The sequence below is a fragment of the Cupressus sempervirens genome, chromosome 1 (genome assembly GCF_028749045.1).
Source record: "Cupressus sempervirens isolate cs-2001-9-10 chromosome 1, ASM2874904v1, whole genome shotgun sequence".
Classification (NCBI taxonomy): Eukaryota; Viridiplantae; Streptophyta; class Pinopsida; order Cupressales; family Cupressaceae; genus Cupressus; species Cupressus sempervirens.
This window is the reverse complement of record NC_143118.1, coordinates 22,699,653-22,724,061: the sequence shown is the minus strand read 5'-3', so window position 1 is coordinate 22,724,061 and position 24,409 is coordinate 22,699,653. Positions and strand designations below refer to the sequence as shown.

The window sequence follows — 24,409 nt, the reverse complement described above, 5'->3', positions numbered from 1 at the left end:
TAGATATATTGCAACAAATAAGGAAGCTTTGTTATGATCTTCTTTTGCTTCATATTGCAACAATTTAAATATTTGAAATTCACATAAATAAAATCAATGTTAGAAAAGAAATATTATCAATCAAGTTATACAATATATTCAATGCAGAGAGGAAAAATTTCTTTGTAATTGCCTATCTCTCATGCCACTTCCCGAATCTACAATACTTTGCGACTACGCAAAACTTTCAACCCCACTTTCCCAATTGCATCTTGAATGCCACGCATCAATTTCGTAGAGAAACACGTCATATTTTTGCAAGTTTTTCCCATCACAATTGCTATTAGAGTTTTTGCTAGTTTCCCGTAATTATTTTGCTTATCAAATTGTCACTTTTTGCCAATTAATCATCTAATAAATTGCAAAAAAAGTTGAAAGTCGTTGACCAAAAATCCTTGATTTTTGGGAGAATGAATCACTGCACATGCCAACTAATGATTAATCACACATAATCATGATTTTTTGTCATTTTTTGCTTCTATGCTATTAATATTTATTAATAGACAATAACAATTAATATTTTGAAACTACTTTGTAATATTAATTATAAACTATAAGAGTTTGTTGCTTCTTGTAAAAGGGCAATCTATAATAGTCATAGTTACACCACCTTCGGGGACGGGGGGACGACAGAATTGGGGGGCAAGTTCCTAGGATGGGCTTACAGAGGGGCCTCAATTTGGGGACAACGGGGAGACGGTGGCAAGGGACGGGGCGTTGTATATACTATACATACGATACTTAAAATGCTAGTTATGAAAAGATGTATTGCAATAGAAGATATAAAGATGTAAAAGTGTCAATACTTCAACATTGCATTGAGTTGGAACATCGAACATTGAACATAAATAGTCAAATCAGCACATAGTAAACATTGGACATCCCCCCATCCTCAGTGAAGGTGGCAGAAATTGACGGTGTCGCTTGGGATAGGGGGACAAAGTCCCCAAGTACCTGGTGCATCCCCTTCTTCGAGATGTGGGGCAAAAGGGGAGGGACGTGTCTCCATGTTACTATGATAATAGTGCATAATAATTATAGTTTCATAGCCCAAGTCCCCAGTGCATCCCCGTCTCTTCATAGCCTTTGCTCATTATAAATTAGAGGTTGCTGGCATTTGGAACACAAATACCAATCTGGCAGCGCTTAGTACATTTGCAGCGATCTTTCGCGAAAACCAACAAATAATGCTCCTCAACCAAAAGCCAACTACTCTACAATTATTGGTGTTGTCTATTATGATAATGGTTAAGATAAAGATGTAATCAACACATGCACCATCCTTCATCTCCCCCTTAAAATCCACTATTATTAGATGCATTTTCCTTTTACAAGTCACTTCAATGACTTTGATTGATCAACAACTAAAGGTTTCCATTATTCCATCCATGATATGGATACCTCTACCTCATCCCACAAATTACTTATTGGCTTCAATGGATCCCTTACGAGGTTCGTCTTTTGCAATTAGTTGTCACATACCTCAAAACCTAGGCACTTGTACCCTTTTCAATCTTCATTAATTTATCTAAGCATTTTTTGCCAACATGGTGAGAAGAAAATGTTGAAAGTCAATCCCTTTGCATAGATACATCTATGAATGTGATAATTGGCAATCTCTTGAAACTCTTGTAAAATATCATTTCCAGCTATTTGATTTGGTCTCGTGTAAGAACCATGGATTGTTCTTTAAGTGTGGCCAAAAGTGGGCAATTCCTCTACCAAAAGTTCAAGATCAGATGGAGCAAGGGGGCTCATTTCTTGAGGCCCTCTCCACAACCCAAAACACATGTTACATCACCAAATGAAAAGAACTAGCCTATAGAGATTACTATAACAGTGTGTCGTGGTCCCCAAGAAATTGAAGATGAGGATATTCCTTCCAAATGTCCATTTAGCTCTTCTAGAACCCATATGACTACCATTTCCCCACGTATATAAATCACCAAAAAGTGTTATACAGCACAACTGAGATATTCCCCACATGCTAAAAGCTCACCACTAATATTAACGAGAGCCTCAACATGTTTTGGATGTGAAACATTGACATCTACAGCATGGCCAAGTCTACCTCCACAAGCAATGCTCCTATACATCAAGCACTACAGCTGACTTCTATCACAGACTTCTGTAACTATTTATCTACCCCCTTTTACCTCATTTCATAGTTCTTGTATGATTTCTGCATGTTTTCCTCTATAGAATCATATGCGACTATATTTGAGGATTGTTTTAGGTTTGAAAGTTGCCTTTTAATGAATACAGTTTTGATTTGAACTATGAAAACTCTTCATGCCTATGACTATATAATTGCATGCTTGTATGTATTACTCATCTTGACAGATTCAAAGGAACAAAAAGTTTCCATATTTCTGAAGGAATTTAGGCAACTACTACAACCAACCATATGATACAACTTTATGTTTGCAATATATCATGCCCATGCTAGAGATCATGTTCTTAATAAATAAACCTAGGATATACAATAAAATATAATGGCAATTCATTATAATAGGCCACCGCCAACCATATCTACAAGAATTAAACAGAAGAAATTTATTTTAAAAGGGAAAGTAGAGTTAGAAGAAATTATAAAGCAATTTAATTTTTAATAGGGTTGACTGGAATATTTTTTATCATTAAATAGCGGCTAGGGGCAGCGCCCTTGTAGTAATATCTAAAAAATCACATCATTGGGCAAGAGACTGTATTCAAAATGTCCTGATTATTACTTCTATCTGTAATTCATCTACCCCTCAACCGAACATCTTCTATAAATCCTACTAAACAACAACCCATCCAGCATTTCCTTGGCAGCACAAACCTTGACTAGGCATCCAGGGCCACACTTAGAATGAATGGCCAAATCCTCTTTCACAAGTAGCTCCACACTAGAGGAGGCAACACTGATATCTTTGACCTGAACACTCTCCTCATCCCTAGCAAGACCTTCCAAAATGAATTACTTCTGCAACCAACCAGGCCACACTCCTTTAGTAGGTCCATCAATTTCTTCAGAAAAGTATTGCATCTTGCCACCATCCACCGCTACACAATTCTAGAACCATCCACCCAGCAAAGGGGATATCTCTTCACTTCCTTCCCTCATTGACATATCACATAGTAGACTTTTAGCAAAGCGATCATCTTCTTTTCATCAATGTTCTCTTGCATATGGTCTAATTCATCAAGGAAATTTTCTTGAAAAGCTTCGTACACAATGCAACCATATCCTTCGCTTCACCAACATTGTTCAAGACTGCAACAAAAATTGTCGTAATATCCATATTCACACAACAACAATGCTCAGATGAGAGAAAATCCTCACCCAAAAGCCTATGTACTGCACAGACAACCAGCCCATGGCTGTAGATCAAAAGCTTTTCTGCCATTTCTCTAATTAAAAAGCAGTGCCCCATTATGGAAAGGTGTGAGTCCCCCAACTCTGGAAGCTACAAGGGTGAGCAAAATGCATTTGTAGATGGGAGCATTCAAGACATTTTTGGAATGGAAATCGAATAAGCAGATCAGCAATTTGGATTATATATGAGGACCTATTAAGGAGTGAAAGACAAGTCAATATTAAGGAAGATAACTGCAATCAGCAATGACACAGCAGAAAACTCAGATGAGTTTTCTTTTCAGAATTATTGAGTTGAATGATAATTAAATTTCATCATTTTTTAATATTTAAGATACAATACAGTTTTCAACCTAAATAGGAACTATTGTTCTAGGGCAAAAATAGGAAATGTCCCTAAAGAGAAAACTACACAATATTGCCCATGTAAACTGACACTAGTTCTGTTGCTCCTTGCAATGTCTATCTTGCTTCTTTAAAACGCTGTCGTGCTCAATTTCTACCTTTAGGACTGTCTCTTAACCAAAACAAAAATCAAGTGATTTCATGAACTCCATTGCTCAATGTTCTTATCAAGAAAAAGTTTTCTCGCACGTGATACCTTCAAAATCATCCTCCCAATTATTACCTTAGCCAAAAAGAGAATTTTATCAATCCGATAAATAAATTTAAATGAAGAAGGGAAATACCTCGAAGCAAGAAGACGCTGCACACGGCCACTCTCTTTGAGCTGCTCCTGCTGAAGAATCTCGGCAACAAGCGAATCCTGTTTACCCCTCCGCCCTTCTTCATCTTCATCTTCTTCGTTTTCCTCATCCTGATCTTTTGTTATTTCCCTAATTTTGTCCAGATAAGCTTTGGCCAACTTAAGTCGCTTATCATCAGCAGTCTCTGTATCTTCCAAGGCGACGTCTTCATCTTCTTCCTCCCCATTTCTATCAACAAAATCGTCGTCGTCTTCTTCGCTGCTGTGAATCTCCTCCCCTTTCCCTCTTTGTCGTTTAAAGGTTTTATCATTGAAAAATGGGTCATTGCCAATTGCAGGAGTTTTTCTTTTTCTGTTACTTCCTCCTCCTCGTCCTCCTCTTCCTCCTCCTCTGGATACATTGCTCTTATGGCGCTGCTGGTTTTTCTTCATATTAAACATTGTCGGAAATCTTGATCCTTTCAGCTTTAACAATGGCGGCACCTTCCTTCAGAAACTCTGTGATTGCCACTGCATTTTTTCATCGGCTTAAACCTTTGAAAATAAATTTTAGGTTTTGGGGGACTGAATCTTGCCTATGCGACCGAAAAGAATTAAATTGGATGGAAGGAATTTTTTTTTTTTTAAATTATTTAACATATACTTTTACAAATCTACATAACTATATAAATTTTACAAATTTACATAACTATATAAATATTGGTAGACATATTACAATACTTTTCAGATTAATTTGAAGTTGTTTTCATTTAATTTTTGATAACTAGTTTTAAAAATAGTTTCACATATAAATAATAAATCTATTGGTTGTAAGTTGAGTATGATCTTCAAGTAGGCCTTCCTTGTGTGTAGAAGGTCATTTTCTATTAATAGCATTTATTTCCTTATCCAACCTTTTTTTCTATAGGGTCTTTATTTCCCAATGGCCAACCATAATCAAAGTGTTCAATGTCTCCAAAAATCGTTGGTGGTCGAACATGCGTCTTTCAAGGAAGCATTACAAGAAACCCTCTCAATCCTAGATGGAGCACGCTTCTACAAGTAGTGATCAACCACATCCACCTCTACCAAGGACTTCAATGGGTGTAAGGAACTACCTACCAATGCTTAAACCTAACCAACAAATGGTCATGGCTATTGATGTAGAAAAATCTAAATTAAAGAGCTCTATTGTATTTCTAGCAACCCAGGAACTAACTAATCTGCCTTCTCAAACTTTTTAAAATGAGTGGCTTCATAAAGTGTGGGGAAAAATATTAGTTTTTCACTTTTCATGCTTTCGTATGTTACAGCAAGGATTGTTTTGGGGTTTTCAATAAACAATAATAGCGAAAAGAAAAGTATTAAGACAGTTTTGGAGGATAGGTGCCTATAACTTTTGGGTCATCTCATGGTCTCCATAACCTATACAAGAGGAGATTTTTGCCCTATCCTTCCCTTGGTGGCTCTCTAATGAAAACGTTCCTCCATTTTTGTTCAATATTATACCTCGTGCTCTTTAACTCATTATAAATGTTATAAGGGTTGATAAAAACTAATTATCTTCTCCTCCATACTAATGCAAGGGTCCTTATATCTCTCAACCCTAGTCTAGACATCGCCAAGGAGGGGGAAATGATTTGGATGATCAATTGGTTTCTTGTTTTGTTACATTCCTTGGAGGAATCAATGTGTGCTTCTTGTGTAGGACAAGACGTATGTGAAGCTCTTGTCCACTAATCAAAAGAAACTTATTGCTAACCCTAAATCATTAGAGACTTGCAATGGTAATTCTTACCTTAATAATCTTGCCAAGAATACTCCAAATACATATCCCTTTAAATTTGCTTCTCATACCCACTCTAAGACATCTTCCATCAAACTTTATGGTCATTTCTAAAAAACTTGACCACCTCAAAGTTGCTTTCTCGGAAAAGGTGAACCTGTCACTTTGTACACCAGCTAGACTCTCCCTAGGGGTCAAAACCTACTTAAGGCCAACTCTTGAAAATTTGGTTTGAAGCCCTATGATCCTCATCCTAAACACGGGACTAAGAATGCTCAAAAACTTTCTATTGAAAAAATCACAAGGGTCCTTGATCCTATGTTTATTAGTAACAGATCCTCCAAAGGTGAAGGTTCCTCACCCCACAATCCTACCTCCATGGACTAGGCATCTTTGGAAAAACATGTCATTTCACCCTTAGTCCTAGATAAGAATGGTAGCAAGGTTGGAAGTGTCCACAAGGTGACTAAGAACGAATCTAGGATTTTGGGTAGGGTTAAGAATTTAAACAGCGATACTAATATTGTAGTTTCTTGTGATGGCTTGGAAGCCCTTCAAAATATGCATGCTAAAGAGAAAAAGCTCTCTAATTTCTCCCTTGTGATCATCTTGAATCTTCCTCCCCCACCTCCCTTTGCAAGCATTTCATTTTTGCATTTCCGCTTTATGTCTCTTCTAACCCTGGTACCATTAAGATTCAAGAGGTAGAGCCAAGTGATGCTCCTTAAGAGATGTTTCATGCACTAAAATTAGGTAAAGAAGATATTAATGAGATCATTATTGTTCTCGTCAATGCCACTCAAGATGAACCTAGAATTTTTATTTTTAATGCTCTAAAAAAGAAGGGGAGGGAAAGGATCAAAAGGTTAAGAAACACTTTGGAAACCCCTATTCAATACTTGGACCCCTAAGAGGTTGTGATTAAGAAGAAGAGAGGGGGATTGAAGGACTCCTTTAATAAAAATAAAGGGAATAAATACCAAGGAAACAACTCCCAAGCTTCTATAAGAGCTTTTATAACACTCATGGATATTGATTTTTAAGGTTGCCTATGGACTTGAAATGTATGTCATGGAATGTCATGGCCCTTGATTCCCCTAATAGGAAATATATTATTAAAAGATTTCTTATGATGAATAGAGGAAAAGATGTTATCCTTCTCCAAGAAATTAAAGTTGTTGATTTTTATCAAGATGTATCCCTAAAATGCATCTCAAAAGATCTCAAATACTTCACCACATCTCGCCATAAAGGAAAAGTGGGGTTGTCATTTTAGTTGGCCCTAAGTGGAGCAAACATATTACCAATTGGGAATGTCCTCCTTGTCATGGATTAATCTAAATAATTTGGATCATTTTTAGATATAGTCATGAAAAGATTGGCACTTATAATGTATATGCAGAAAATGACCACATAGAAAGAACTGAGTTGTGGAAATGGATGTTCCAACTAAGAAACAATTCATGGATTTTTGGAAATGACATTAATATGATTGAACCCCCTTAAAATGAGGTTAAAGGGTGTCATGTTGACTAGAATGGTGCAGACAGATACTTTTGGTATAAAAAGATCAATAAACACAAGCTCTTTGGCAATTTGGATAGCAATAAGACTAACAACAAAGCTATATTGTATACTGAGTCCAATCTTTAACTAGGGGATAAAACAATCTTTTGCAAATTGGATAGATTCTATGTTGATAAAGATAAATTCAAAAGGTTAGAAGTGAATGGCACTAGATCCTATTATTTTAAACTTCTTGGGTCCATTACACAAGGTTGTGACAGAGGACCATCGTGGGTGTAAGACCAATCTTGCATCACCCAAAAAATTTTCCTTTCTATTTATTGAATAAGGGTTGTCTTACTGTAGAGTTGTTGTTTCTAGAGATTTTCTACTTAGTAAATTAGTCATACAAGCTCGAAATGTCCTAATTTCAGAGGTGGATGTTCATCTTGGATATATCAGCCTATCAATTAAGGCTTAGTGCCATATGATAAGTATTTGTGGATTTATTAGGTATTTTTGGTGTGTAATTTTGGTATAAAAACTTCAAGCTCACCGTTGAAGCCCTTGGAGACACTAGATGAGCTTTGAAATGGGGTCAATTTGACCTTCTGTGTGTAAAGCCTTGCAAATCTTAAGCCAAGGATTATGAAAAGTGGTTATAATAGCCAATTAGAGCAACGGTTCAAAAATTATGGCCTTCTGAAGTAGGGTTGACCAAAATTTCCAAAATAAGTGTCAAAAGTGTATCAGGCCTATTCTATATGGAATTTTAAAGTTAGTTAGTCTCAAGGGTTAGGGTTTGATGTCTAGAAACTTATAATTTTTGCTTATGGATTTGATTGTGTTTGTTTTGTTTAGCATCAACGTTTCGGATCACACTCCGTGACCCATCATCAGGATGAGAGAATGCAAGAATATACGATTCCATTCTTGCATTCTCTCATCCTGATGATGGGTCACGGAGTGTGATCCGAAACGTTGATGCTAAACAAAACAAACACAATCAAATCTAGAACTATTCCATTCTTGCATTCTCTCATCCTGATGATGGATCACAGAGTGTGATATGAAATGTTGATGCTAAAAAAAGCAAACACAACCAAATCCAGAAGCAAAAATTATATGTTTAATGGATTGTGGAAATCTAATAAGATTGGTCTAGAAACTTCTCGGTTGGTGTAAATATGTCTATTTAAAGAATGTTTGTACATTATCTAGGACAACTCTGGGTGATAGTTCATAGCTCTATGTTGCAAATTACTGAAAGGAAAGTGCCCATGTGGGTTTGCATATTGTATTTCAAAATTTTGTAATTATGCATTTGCGGTGACAATAAGAAGCATGTTGGTCATTTTTGCCTTCCTGCCAGAATCACCACATTTGAATTCAACGTAGTAACGTTCACAAGTTTTAAATATTCAAATATTCAAAAGGGCGCAAAATACTTTAGGCTAACCTTATGATATTTCTTCCTTGCGCATTTTAATATTTCTACGGGCCCGCAAGTCCCCATCGTCAAATCTAAGGAAGATCATCGGTTGGCGCTATCTCGCTATGGGAAGTTGCACGTTGTTTTTCCATAGGAACATAGCACCTTTTGGTCGTGTGTCGGGTGGGTCCTCCCTTTCCTTGTTGTTTCTCCAGCGCTGAGTTTTGATAGATCCACGGTGGGTGCTATAGCAGTATCAAAAAATTTGTGTTCCTCGCCATTAGCGACATAGCGCCCGGACGAAAAATGATATTACAGCGACATCAGAAGCAAGGCGAGTCCCAAGCATGCCCCGTTGGATATCAGGGAAAATCAACGGTGGACGCTATCTCGCTATGGAAAACTATGAGGATATTACCCATAGTGCCATTGTGCCACATGGATCGGTAGGGCCAGGCTACGCCAAGATGAAGATAATAGGAGGTTGCCAAGTGGTTCGTGGGCCTAGGTTTTCAAGTTTCTTTTAAGGAGATAGCGCAATAATATGGCGAGTCTTCATGATCGTCAGATCAGTCTAAATCCACAGTGGGTGCTATCTCACTATGGAAAATTGCTTGGAGGATATGTATAGCGACATAGCACCTCAGTGACATGTGTCCTAGTGGGTCTGGTGGAGGTAATAACGGTTAGATGCATTGGCAGTTAATGTGACCATCGTAGTTGGAGTTTGAGGAATTGGCGCAATTAGTAAAGAAAGATTGGTGAACCTCGGGAAGACCTTGTGGGGTGGCAAAGTGAAAAGAGATTGTTGGTCCATGTGGCTCATTTCAGTGCCAAGGTTATGTTGACCTGCTGACCACGCTGGTTCGTGAACTAGGAACAGGGGATATCGAAGTTTTTTGCATAATCTAATCTTATGATCGATTCCAACCACCCTGGAGTAAATATGAAACAAAGAGGAACACTCTACCCCCCAATCCAACTTATCTACCTGGTCAAAGCACAATTATGGTGTCATTTCTATCTTTTTGAGGCCCTATTTTAGTTAAAAATCAAATTTCATGGTACCAAAAAGCTATATTTAGATCGGATTTTCTTCTGGATCCCCATGATTGTTCTATGTAGGACTTTAATGTAGTGATTGGGGAGTAACTTCAGTTGGAGGACATCTCAGTTATGCCTGAGCTATAAAGGCAACTTCTAAAAAATTTTAAGGGGTCAACCTTTCTCTGTTTTCTCTGTTATTGCTCTGCAGATTCTTAGTGTAAATTCCCCTGTGCCTCTGAACTGCATGATTTTCTGCCTTATATCTTTCATCCATTGTTATGAAAGTGCAAGAACTCTTTGCCTCTTACTGATGTTTTGTAGAGATCTATGATCTGCATAACTGTATCTCCTTGGCCCATGAATGAGAATATAAGTGAATCTCTCTTTCCTTGAGACATTCATCTTGGTCTTTTGATCTGTATGTGATTATTATATTAAAGCAAGTCTGAATGTGTATGTCCTTAGTTTCATTCTGGTTCAATAGTGCATATATCGGCAGAGATTGGTCTGAACACTCTATTTTGGTGCATCACCTCTTTAGATTAGATTAGATAGATTCACTTTCATGTTCTCCTTCTCCCTTTTCCTCTCCAAGAGTAGTTAGGTGCACCCTGATAGTAAGAGGAAGCCGACCTTCTCCAGAGACTCAACCTCATAGTTCAAGTCCCACAGCTTGGAGGTTGTTTCCATGTTTCACTAGGTTGTCCTCATGCATAGGCTTTGGACAAGGGTTCAAATCTCAGTTGCAACAAAGCCCATGTTTTGTTCTCACGAATTGTTGTTTTTTTTGTTTCTATTATATGTTTATGGTATTAAGAGGAGCACCCTTCATCAAGTGGTATCAGAGCAGGAGTTCCTAAGTGTGTAAATAGATCACTGACTGTGAGGCGATTGCACCAAGACCATGGTTTGGGCTGAGCATGTAGATAGATCGCCAATTGTGAGGTAATTTGCACTAGGATTTCTGTGAAAGTGCAAAAATGCCTCCATGAAGAGAGTGTGGTGGAAGAGTCACATGTGTTACACCTAAGGGTTTTAGAATCCTTTAGAGACAAATGCAAGCATTGACAAAACATATGCATAGAGGCATAAATCTTATTGTAAGAGATAAAATCAATGATGAAGGCAAAGAAGAAGAGCCAGTTATGAACCCTCAAGAAGAAAGATTTTCTAAAGCCATCTCCAATATTAGTAAAAGACCTAAGTTTGAGGTTCTCGCATTTTTGAGAAACCTTAACCCAGATGAGTTGATCAATTAGATCAATGAATTGGAGGAATAGTTTGAGTATGAAGATATTGAGGATCCTAATAGGGTCAAGTTTTTGAAGGTGAAATTGAAGGGACATGCAAAGATCTGGTGGCAGGATATTCAGTTGGAGAGAAATAGAAAAGGAGAGGAAAAAATCACCAAATGGTAGTTAAATTGAAGTGACAATTCATTCCCATGGCTTATGAGCTTGATCTGCTAAAGAAAATGCAAGGGTTGAAGCAAGCGGAAAGATTTGTTCAAGACTATACTAAAGAGTTCTATTGGGCCATCCAAAAGTTGACAAGGAGAATTTTTTTGTTATCTTAATGGGTTAAGGCCAAGCATTCAGGAGGAGTTGAGTCTAGTTTGAATAAATAATATTCAAGAGGCATACTACTTTTCCCTAAGAGTTGAGGAAAAGATAAACAAAAATTTTGATAACAAGAATAGCAGAAGAGGTTGCCATGGAAGATTTGGTAGATGGTCTTATGGAGGCCGAAATGATGATCAAAAGAACAAGGACGAGGCGAGTAGTAGTAGTCAGAACTAGACGGGAAATAATTACAATCACTTCCATGACTAGAACAACAAAGATCAGAGAGGAAGAGGAAGAGGGCAAGGAGCTGGAAGAGGAGGTTTTTGCGGCAAATGTTTTCACATGGAGAAGAAGGGCATAGAACATTTGAATGTTCCCAGTGCCAAGGAAGAATAGATAGAACAACTAAAGGCTAGGCCAGAGTTGTGCATGTTGATGAAGATGCCAAATCATTGCATTATGAAGATGTTGAAAGAGGAGAAGTCCTAGTTAATCAAAGAGTCTTATTGAGTGGTGAGAATTAACCTAAATCAAAGGAGAAATTTGTTTTGCACAAGGTGCAAATGTGAAGATAAGTGTTGTGATGTGACCATTGATGGTGGAAGTACTGACAATCTAGTATTAGACAAGATGATGATCATGAAGTTAAATCTCAAGAGGCATAAAAATTTGTGTCTGTATCATATTGCCTAGGTGCAGGATGACCACAAGGTCATGGTCAATGAGCAGTGCTTAGTGAAGTTCAAGATTGGAAGCTACCAGGATAAGTTGTTGTGTGATATCATACATATGGACATATATCATATGTTGTTGGACATGTCATGGCAGTTTGACAGACATGTTGTACATGATGGGCAAGCAAATACCTACACTCTAACAAAGGATGGAGTGAACCATAGGTCAAAGTTGTTGAAGGAGAAAGAAGAAAAGGTAGGTAGTGCTACTAGAACATGTTTTGTTGATAGAATGGATTTTCTCAAAGTCATAAAGCATAAGCAGATGTATTTTGTTGTAATCCCGAAAGATGGTAAAGAAGAAGTAGAGGAGATACCTGCAGAAGTTGAAAATTTATTGGGAGAGTTTCCTAATATTGAGTCAGATAATGTACCTAGTGGATTAACCCTAGTGAGGAAAATCAGTCACCGAATGGATTTGATTCTAGGAGCTAGGTTGTCAAACAAGGCAGCGCACAAAATGACAACAACAAAAAGTGAAAAATTAAATAGACAAGTTCATGAGTTGTAGAAGAAGGGATTGAGTCTAAGAGGGTCTAAGTCCATGTGTTGTACTAGTAATATTAGCACCAAAGAAGAATGGATAATGGAGGATGTGCACAGATTCACATGCTATTAACAAGATCACAATAAAGTATAGATTTTCATTTCCAAGAATGGATGATATTATGGACTATTTGAGTGGAGCTATGTATTTCACAAACATGGATCTGAAGAGTGGGTAGCATCAGAGAAGGAGATGAGTGGAAGATTGCCTTCAAGACAAGGGAAGGATTGTATGAGTGGTTAGTCATGCCTTTTGGGCTAACCAATGTATTGAGTACTTTCATGAGGCTCATGAAAGAGGTATTGAAGGAGTTTGTCATTATTTGTCTAGATGATATTTTGATCTTTAGCAAGACATTAGAAGAGCATTTGACACATATTCATGAGGCGTTTGATAAGTTGAGGGAAGAAAATATGCTAATAACTCTACAGAAGTGTAGTTTTGTGAAGGAGGAGTTGGTGTACTTGGGATTTGTCATATCAACAAAAGGTTTGAAAATGGACCATGAGAAAGTGAAGGCAATCCTTGACTGACCTACTTCGAGGAGTGCAAGTGAGGTAAGATCTTTTCATGGACTAGCTAGTTTTTACAAAAAACTTATTAGAGGTTTTAATAGCATTTGTGAGCCTTTTTCTGAAATAATGAGACAAAATAGGAAAGACTTTAAGTGGATTGTAGGAGCATATAAAATTTGTAATATGTTGAAATAGAAAGTTACAAAGCATCCTATTTTAGCGCTTCCAGATTTTAACAAGGTGTTTCAAGTAGATTGTGATGCTAATGGTACTGCAATATGAGTTGTTTTGAGCCAATAAGGTAGACATGTTTCTTATTTCAATGAGAAGTTGAATGGCGTCAAAAGAAAATATTATGTTTATGATCAGAAATTTAATGTTATAGTTCAGGCATTGAAGAACTGGAGACACCATCTTCTTCCTAAGGAGTTTTTTTTGTATCCTAATTATCAATCTTTGCAATATTTGAATAGTCGAGGGAAATTGAACCAAAGGCATTTGAAGTGGGTTGAGTGTTTGTAGAGTTATCCATTTGTTTTGAATTACTATAGTGGGAAGTCTAACAAATTTAAAAATGCTCAAAGTAGAAGACAATGTTTGCTAATAGAGAAGCAGATTGAGGTGGTTGGGTTCAAGGAACTCAAGACTTTATATCCAACATATCTTGATTTTTGCGAAGCTTGGGAGGCTTGTACAAAACTTGTTACACTTGAAAGGACAAAGTGGTTGGATTTCATTATCCAAGATGGTATGTTGTTCAAAGGATGTCAATCGTGCATTTCTAGAAGTTCTACAAGAGAGAATCTCACCAAGGAGAAGCATAGTGGAGGATTAAATGGACATTTTGGGAGAGACAAGACCATTGCTTTGGTTGCTAAGAATTATTACTAGCCATACTTGCAGCAAGATGTGATGAAGTTTTTAAAGAATTGCAGATTATGTTAGATGGCAAAAGGCATGAAGAAAATACTGAGTTGTATCAGCCGTTACCTGTACCAAAGAAGTCCCGAGAGGATGTGAGCATGGATTTTGTTCTTAGTTTACCAAGGACCCAGCGAGGGCATGATTCAATATTTGTGGTGGTTGAAAGATTTTCAAAGATGACACATTTCATTCCCTACAAGAAGACTAGTGATGTTGTTCGTGTAGCAGAGTTATTTTTCAAAGAAGTGGTAATACTACATGGTTTTCCAAAGAGTAAAGTTTTAGATTGAGATACCAAGTTTGTTAGGTATTTCTAGCAAAAATTGTGAAAGAAATTGAAGATAGATTTGAAGTTCAGTTCATCACGTCATCCACAGGATGATGCACAAACAAAAGTTGTGAACTGGAGTTTGGGTAGTTTGTTGAGATGCTTCGTTGGAGATAAACCAAAGGGTTGGGATCTAATTTTATTAGAGGTAGAATTTGCATGCATTAATTTTATCAACATGAGTACTTGTAAATCACCATTCCAAATTGTATATGGGAATAGTCCTAGAAATGCTTATGAATTGCAACAATTGAATAAAGGTTAAATAAGCAGTGCTAAAGCAAAAGAATTTGTTGAACATTTGAAGAATATCCATGAGCAGGTGAGGAAGCACATTATCAAGATGAGTACGCATTGTAAAGCTAAGGTAGATATGAAAAGGAGGTATAAGGAATTTCATATTGGAGATGAAGTCATTGTTCATTTGAGAAAGAAGCATTTTTTAGTAGGTGCATATAATAAACTGAAAATGAAGAAGTTTGGACTATGCAAGATAGTAAAGTGACATGATTCTAGAAATGCCTATGAAACAGAGTTTCCTGTTGAATTGAATATTCCACCAGTATTTAACATTTTAGATTTGATAGAGTATTATGAAGGAGGTGATGGAGATGAAGTTGCAGAAGCGCAGTGGAGTATTCCAGCAACTAGTTCAACTAGAAAAGAGATTGAAGAGATATTAGACAACTGTATTGGCAAGAGTACAAGGAACAAAACTTATGAAGAGTACATGGTCAAGTGGAAAGGTATGCTAGTAGAAGATTCATCATGACTAGCAAGGGAGGAGGTTAATCGTCTTGGCTTTTCTCTGAACACCTGAGACGTGAAGGGGTCACTTCTCAAATTACCCTAGGTGTCTAATGCATGAGCATCCTAGGTGTAAGAGTAATCTTGCATCACCCAAAAATTGTCCTTTTTGTTTCTTGAATAATGGTTGTCTTAGCATAGAGTTATTGTTTCTTGAGGCTTGCTACTTAGTAAGTAAGTCATACGAGCTCAAAATGTCCTAATTTTAGAGGTGGATGTTTATCTTGGATATATTAGCCTACCAGTTGAGGCTGAGTGCCATATCATGAGTATTCGTTGATTTATAACATAAGCTTTGGTGTACAATTTAGTATAAAAACTTCAGGCTCACCGTTAAAGACCTCAGAGGCCCGGAATATGCTTTGAAATGGGGTCACCTTCGCTAATCAAGACTTGTAGATTAAAGCAGAGGGTTCTAAAAAGTGGTTATAATAGCCAACCAAAGAAATAGTTTGAAAGTTGTGCCCTTCCAAAGTTGGGCCAACCAAACTTATCAAAATAAGTGTCAAAGGTGTATTAGGTTGACTCTATATGGAAATTTTGAGTTAGTTGGTCTCAAGGGTTAGGGTTTGATGTCTAGAAACTTCGTAGGTGGTATAAAAATGTCTATTGAATGAATGCTCATACATTATCTAGGATAGCTCTGGGTGATATTTTGCAACTCTATGTTGCAAATTATTGTAAGGCACTCATGTGGGTTTGCATATTATATTTCAAATTTTTGTAATTTTTCTTTTGTGGAGATAATTAGAAGGCCATATTTTGTTCTCAAAAATTGTTGTTATTTCTTTGTCTTAGTTATGTCTTTGTGGTATTAAAAGGAGCACCCTTGATCAAGCTGTATCAAAGTTCCTAAGTGGGTAAACAGATTGCTGACTATGAGGCAATTGCACTAGGACCATCGTTTAGGCTAAGTGTGTAGACATATCGCCAATTGTGAGGTAGTTTACACTAGGGTTTCCACAGGAGTATAAAAGTACCTCAATGAAAAGAGTGTGGTGGAAGAGTCGCATGTGTTACACTTGAGGGTTTTAAAGCTCTTTAGAGACAAATTCTATCATGTGCCCTTTTCAAATAATTAAAAATAATAATCTCTGCTAAGGCAGGCAGGCCCAAAAAGGTGAAGTTTCAGCAAAAAGGGATAATCTTTGGAAACCAATGGACTAATAAATGAAAATTATTATTAAAATATGTTTTATTAAACCCTCTTGGACGTGAGTTAGGGTTATGCCCTCTTTTAAGGGATTTGGAGACATTTTGGGCTCATTCCAGAACTTGATTTTTGTTCATTGCTTTGTTGTTCTTCAGAGGCTGCCAAACCTGTGGAGAAGGAGACCCAAGGACAGGAGTTTGCAGGTTTAAAGGAAGGCTAAGGATGGGATTTTAAATCCATTCCATGTGCAAGCTCATGCAGAGTTTTCCCTTGTGTTGAACAGTGCAAATTTGTGGGTTTTCGGGTGTGTTTTTGTAAGAGTTTGGTGTTTTCGGTTGAGTATTTATTATCAGTTTGGGTTGCTGCTATATTTCAGACATTTAGATGTTAAAAAAGAGATGAATATATGTATTTGGTCATGGTTATACTTTTGTGATAGATTATTAGTGTTTTTGTGGTGTTTTCAAGCTATTTTGTGTTATTTTTGGGAGCCCGATGAGCATTGTTTTTGTCCTCCGTTTGGGAGCTGTTGTGTAAATGCTATACAGATTGAGAAATGTCATTTTGTAGGCCATTATGCTGGTGAATTTTTTTTAAAAATTTCCACTTTCAAATTTATTAATAATATGTGAAGCTGTGAAGTTTTTGGCACTATTTTGGGCATACTCGATTTGGGTTTTATTGAGAAATTGGTGGATCTTTGAAATATTGGTTGTTTGATTTTAAAAACCTTATTAGAGGTTTTAAATATCAAATAAAATTAGTAAGGGGACATTTCAAATTCAAGCATTGGAAAATCAAATGCGTAAAGGGATAAATCTTTTTGTAAGAGATGAAAGTGATGATGAAGGCGAAGAAGAAGAAAATGTTGAAGAAGAGGTGGTTCTAAATCTCAAAGAAGAGTAGAATTTTTAAACCCAAAGGAGTTGATCGATTAGATCAATGAATTGGATGAATACTTTGAGTATGAAGATATTGAGGATCCTAATAGGGTGAATTTTGCGAAGGCGAAATCGAAAGGACATGCAAAAATCTGGTGCCGGGATATTTAGTTGGAGAGAAATAGAAAAGGAAAGGAAAAAATCACTAGATGGGACTGGATGGTAGTTAAATTGAAGCAACAATTCATTCTCATGGATTATGAGCTTCATCTACTAAAGAAAGTACAAGGGTTGAAGTAAGCAAAAATATATGTTCAAGAGTATATTGAAGAGTTCTACCGAGTTCTCATTAGAACTGGCCATGTGAAAGCCAACAAGGAGAAAGTTTTCCATTATCTCAATGGGTTAAGGCCAATAATTTAGGAGGAGATGAGTTTAGTTCAAATGAAAAGTATCGAAGAGGCATACCAATTTTCCATAAGAGTTGAGGAAAAGCTAAACAAGAATTTTGATAACAAGAATAGTGGAAGAGGTCGCAGTGGAAGATCTAGTGGACGATGTTATGGAGGCTAAAATGATGATAAAAAAGAATAAGGACGAGATGAAAAGTAGTAGTCACAACTAGAGGCAAAATAATTCCAATCATTTCCATGACCAAAACTGTTAGACTAACCGATAGTCTTCTCCTTTAGGATTCACGACATGACTCGACTGCCTCCTGTGTTCTATAAGTTGAGTGGTTGTATCGAACATTAATAAGTTGATCTATTGGTACAATGACAACCTTGGCTTCTAACAAGTGGTATTAGAGCTCAATCACAAGTTCAAATCCCCTCAGGTAACACTAAGGGGGGAATTGTTGGACTAATCGACAACCTTCCCCTTCGAGATTTGCTACATGGCTTAACTACCTCTTGTGTTCTATAAGTCTAGTGGTCATATCAGACATTAATAGGTTGACCTTTTGATGCGATAACAACTCTAGCTTCAAACAATAGAGATCAGAGAGAAAGAGGAAGAGGAAGAGGAAGAGGGCAAGGAGTTGGAAGAGGAGGTTTTCGTGCAAAATGTTTTCTCTACGAAGAAGATGGGCATATATCATTTGAATGTTCCCAATGCCAAGGAAGAATATATAGAAGAAATGAAGGCCAGGATAAAATTGTGGATGTTGATGAAGATGCCAAATCATCATATTCTGAAGATGTTGAAAGAGGAGAAGTCCTAGTTAATCGAAGAGTCTTGTTGAGTGGTGAGAATGAACCTTATCAAAGGAGGAATTTTTTTTACACAAGGTACAAATGTAAAGATAAGTGTTGTGATGTGATCATTGATGGTAGAAGCACTTACAATCTAGTGTCAGAAAAGATGGTCACGGAGTTAAATCTCAAGAGGTAGAAACACCCATATCCAAACCGTATTGCCTAGGTGCAAGATGACCACAAGGTCATGCTCAATGAGCAATGCTTAGTGGAGTTCAAGATTGAAAGCTACTAGGATGAGGTGTTGTGTGATATCATACCTATGGACATATGTCATATTTGTTGGGTAGGTCGTGGAAGTTTGACACACATGGTGTACATGATAAGTGAGCAAATACCTACACTTTACAAAAGATGGAGTGAAACATAAGTTGAAGTCATTGAAGGAGAAAAAGAAAAGGTATGTAGTGCTTCCAAAATATTATTTGTTGATGGAAAGGTGTTTCTCCAAGGTATGAAGCATGAGCATATGTGTTTTGTTGTAATTCCAAAAGATGGTAAATAAGAAGTAGAGGAGATAGTTGTAGAAGTTGCAAATTTATTGGGAGAGTTTTTTGACATTGTATTAGATAATGTACCTGATGGATTACCCCCAATGAGGAAGACCATTCACCGGACAGATTTGATTCTAGGAGCCCATTTTCCAAACAAGGTAGTGCACATAATGACACAAACAAAAATCGGAGAATTAAATAGACAAGTTCATAAGCTATTACAGAAGGTGTTGATCTGAGAGGGTCTAAGTCCATATGTTGTACCAACAATATCAACACCAAAGAAGAATGGAGAATGAAAGATGTGCACAAATTCATGGGCTATCAATAAGATCACAATAAAGTACATATTTACATTGCCAAGGATGGATGATACTATAGACTATTTGAGTGGAGCTATGTATTTCACAAAGATAGATCTAAAGAGTGGGTACCATCATATTTCCATCATAGAAGGAGATGAGTGGAATTATCCCTCCAGGACAAGGGAAAGATTGTACATATGGTTAGTCATACCTTTTGGGCTAACTAATGCACCAAGTACTTTCATGAGGCTCATGAATAAGGTGTTGAAGGAGTTTTTGGGTAAGTTTATCATTTCTTACCTAAATGATATTTTGATCTTTAGAAAGATGTTAGAGGAGAATTTGACACATATTCAGAAGGTGTTTGATAAGTTGAGGGAAGAAAAGCTACTAATAAATCTAAATAAGTGTGGTTTTGTGAAGAAGGAGTTGGTATACTTGGAATCTGTAGTATCAACAGAAGGTTTAAAAATGGACCATGAGAAAGTGAAGGCTATCCTTGAATGACCTACTCCAAGGAGTGTGACTGAGATAAGATCTTTTCATGGACTGCCTAGTTTTTACAAAAAGTTTATCAGAGGTTTTAGCAGTATTTATGAGCCTTTGACTGAAACAATGAGACAAAATAGGAAAGATTTTAAGTGGATTGTAGGAGTAGATAAAAGTTCTAATGTGTTGAAATAAAAAATACAAAGCAACCTATTTTAGCACTTCCAAATTTTAACAAGGTGTTTCAAGTACACTGTGATGCTAGTGTTACTGAAATAGGAATTGTTTTGAGCCAAGAAAGTAGACCTACTGCTTATTTTAGCGAGAAGTTAAATGATGCAAAAAGAAAATATTATTTTTATGATCAGGAAGTTTATGCTATAGTTCAGGCATTGAAGAAGTGGAGAAACTATCTTCTTCCTAAGGATTTTTTATTTTATTTTATTTTAATATTGATCATTTTTTGTTAACAACTTGTCTTCCTTGATTTGGTTTATGCCCTGAATCTTGATATGCCCAATATGGTGAAAGAAAAATTTGTTAGTAACATAATGGATCTATATAGCTATTCTATCAAGGACCCCTAAATTGAAAGGTACAACTCCCTTATATGAAAATATTTGCAATGAATGTTTTTTTTAGTAGATCAACATAATTTAAGGGCATGCTCGTAACCAGAGAGCAGAAGAGGTATGAGTAGATTGTCTGAAGCTCTCAAACAATATAGGTGAATCTCAGATGATGGCTCACAAAGCTCCACAAATATGAATGCACTTGAGTCACCTTAAGTTCCTTTGATACCCAAACGTAGCTTATTTAATTTATTGAATAAAAGATGCAACAATGCAAGACTAACTAATAATGCATACTACATAAGAAGAAAAAAGAAAATCAACTTAGCAATGTTGTGATTGCCTAAGTTACTGAGGTTTCACAATAACAGTTTGCTTCTTACTTAGTAGCCTACATTATTAAATATCGAACTTCCCATACAGCCATGAAGATGCACATAAACTAACTTATATAGAGCATAAGGAATTAGATAACACTGCAAATAATGGAAATAAAGCTTACATCCACTGATAAGGAGGAAAAAAAAACCCAGTTCATTTACAATCCTACAATTTTATTAATAGCACATCTCATTCCAACCACCATACAAGAACTAAAACTAGACTAATATGAATGACATACTTAAAATATGGATGCAGAGTCACACATAGTAGTCCTAGCTACAAGAATTTGCCCAAATCCCAATTTTTCCAATTTTATTTACTTCTCAAAAAGATACATTTATAGGCCCCTTTAGAATTGGCTAGTTACATCTCACGATTACATAACGGAGCATCATTGAATGATCCTAATAATAGGATTGAATCATTAGTCATCCATTAAAAATCTTTATCCATGAGGAGAATGCCAAATATGGCTAAAACATTAGAAAGTGATAAAGAGAGAAGAGGTGACACTTGTCATATTTTTGTAGGAAGAATGTAATATTTTCTCAGAGCATTAGTTTTTCTTTGGGGTTACAACCTTGGCTATGTATGTTTTCATTACATCAATTACACTCTTTAGCTCATGGACACTTAGCATGAGAATGTTGTCAACTCTAATCATTTAGTAATCATGCATTTCAGTCAATTCTTCAACTCTGGAGATCTTTGATTGGAGCTTCTCCACTGCAGGCTTCAAAATGGAAACCATTGTTGATAGTTGTGGAATCTTTGCCAACTAGAAGTTTCATGGACCAGTAGCGTCATAAAAAAATACTAGAAATTTAGTCTTGATCCATTCGATGTCTACCAGTTGACCATTACTAGTGACATATGATTCAGTGTGCAAAATCATTAATTTTTCAAATGTCTTGTCCATTACCTTCTTCACTGAATCATATACATCCTTTAGCTCATGCTCAAACTTTCCTGAGCTCTCAACTTTGAACTCCAATGTTTGCTTCCAATAAAGCAATGGTTCTTGGCTTGTTTTAAGTATCCCATGGGTGATAACAACATTAGTTTTCATATCAATCACCTCTTGCAATAAGGCCAGTTGCTTGGTTAGGCTCTTTGATGCTTTGTGCATCAAAGTTTGATTTCTTGTCATTACTTCTCTCAATTTTTCAGTTTCTAGCAACATATTTCCAAGGTTCTCAATGAAGGGGGACCTTGGCCTTTCAAGTCATCAATCTAGACATGGTTAATTTGACCAAACTGCCTCTCCTTTTGTAGCTTGAGTAGAAAATTCTTATTCTCCTATGTACTTGGGTCAAATGTGCTTGTAGAAGTGCTTCCAAGTGCAACTCTGACATAGTTCATCAATTCCTTATTTAAGGTTTTGAGTACCTCTTTTTCTAATCTCAATTCTTTGAGTTTGTCCTCAATCTTCTCATTAGTTGATTTCCAAATGTTGACCATAGAATCGAGCACTAGAATGCCTATTTTAACCATTTTGATATGAAAACTATTAGTAGTTAGCTCATCAAACTTCCCCTCCTTCTGAGGTTCTACAATTTCCACTAGCATGAGACCAGTAGAGGAATATGTGGTGAATGTTGCTATAGTCTTTTGCTTCTTTTCCTTCTTTGATGTTGCTTGAGTTGAAGTTGCTTGCACGATGAGTTCCTTAGATGGAGAAGCCTCCTCACATCTTCTCTTTTTGCAATCAATAGTCACTTCCAACCAAGACTCTGTTGAAAGCATATTGAGTGTCGATTACAGAGTTATATGATCAAATAGTGTCCTCACAACTGGAGGGTTTATCTTGCTTTGGTTGGCAACAGGGAAAGAAGTAGCCTTAGTAACAAAGAGGGCTAGAGTATCACCTTATTGAGATGCCTCCTACTATTGACCATCTAGAGGATTATTGTCACCATCGAGATTGATGACTAGCACAGTGGAAGAGGGCTTAGCTATTAATGTTTCCTTCTCCTTTCATTTTTCCTTGTCTTTCTCTTTGTCACCTATCTTTCCTGTGTTTGACAAAGATCCACCTCCACAGGTTGGTCTCCTCCTCCACTAACAGATTGTGTTGGTCTAGTTGATATTGATGTAGCAGTAGTTGTGGGCGTAGCAAGAGTTTATTGGGCTACCCTAGAAGCTAATCCACTAGTAGAACTTGTAGTTCCAGTTCTTTTCTTTCTTGCTCTGTTCCATTCCACCCACTTGTCCATCCTTTTAATGATTCCACACATCAAGACTTCCATTATGTCGACAATAGGACTTTTAGGCAGAGTTGATTCATAGGTTGAGGGATGTATGTAGGAGCCATAATCTACAAGATTAGTAACATCAATTGTCACTATAAAATTTAATTTTATCTATTATTAACCTAGACTAGCACCTCTCTCTGGTTTTGAATTCATCATAACACCCAACCCAATAGTCTTTAATGTCCAGAACATGCCTATGAGCATTCAATGTCTAGAACATGCCTATGAGTGTACCCTGGCTTTAGGTGATCTTTTACAAAGTTCAATGGGTCATATTGGGGTCTTATTACCTCGTAATCAATAAATTTAATTATGCTCTCAAAGGCCTTCACTAGATTTCAAGCATCAAATTTAGAGGCACAAGAGTAAGGTCCTACTACTATTGGAAAAGAAAACCCAACTATCTTCTTCACATTGGAACACAAGGTGTTCACCTCTAGTATTTTCCTACTTAAGTCTCCTATAGTAGTGAGATTAGTCACTCGTTGAATCAATTGATTTTGGCTTAATTGAAATACCCTCTTTACTTCAGAATCCAGAACAAGGTTTGTGCTATAATTCTTTATGTGCAAGGAAGGAAGCATAAACCTAACTTTCTGTAAGCTTTCCTTTTCTTTTGATTCAGGATCACAACATGAGCAATACTCCTTTGGATATCCTATCACTCTTTTTTTTTCGCACAAAGATTTTCTTTGTATTTTAGCTCATTCCTTGGAGAAGCCACGAAATGAAATTTATTCCTTGAGGGCTTGGACTCTTGTCTAACACTTCACGAACTACTCCATCGAAAACAACATTATGGCATTTCCAAGGAATGCCTTCGCATTTGGATTTAATATTTCCTTATTTTATATCTTCTAGAATAGAAGCTGTATACTTTCTTTTCAGGTGGAAAGTACCAATGAGGTGTATATTTTCTGAAGATAGAAGAATTTGTTGATTTACTTAGCCTTTCATTTCTTATTGCCATCATTGCTTCAGAAATGATTTTGAAGAAGTTTTCTTCCAAAGGGGGAGTACTTAGATTGATGAAACTTTGTTTCTTTATAATAAAATAGATTCAAACTTCATATTGGTACTGCTAGAGTTCCTTTAGGAGGATGCTTAGATAGAAACCCACCCCAAACCTAGATCACCCAAGACCTTGATGCAACGAAAAAGACAAAATCTAGCATAGAGAGGTTGGGGGAAGCGAAGCATGGAAAACCTGAAAAGATCTAAAAAGTAAGTCACAGGGATGCTTGATGAGAAGGAAGCCACCTAGGGGATACCTAGACAAGAACTCAAAGATAAATGCAATGAAAAAATGACCAAATTAGAATATTTAAAAGGGGAGAACTG

At 36.7% G+C, this 24,409-nt stretch overlaps 1 pseudogene; it reads right to left on the bottom strand.

Moving 5' to 3' along the window:
- Positions 1-4,538, bottom strand: part of LOC149575972 (U3 snoRNP-associated protein-like EMB2271) — a 33,411-nt pseudogene extending 28,873 nt beyond the window's left edge.
- Positions 4,539-24,409: the final 19,871 nt, after the last annotated feature.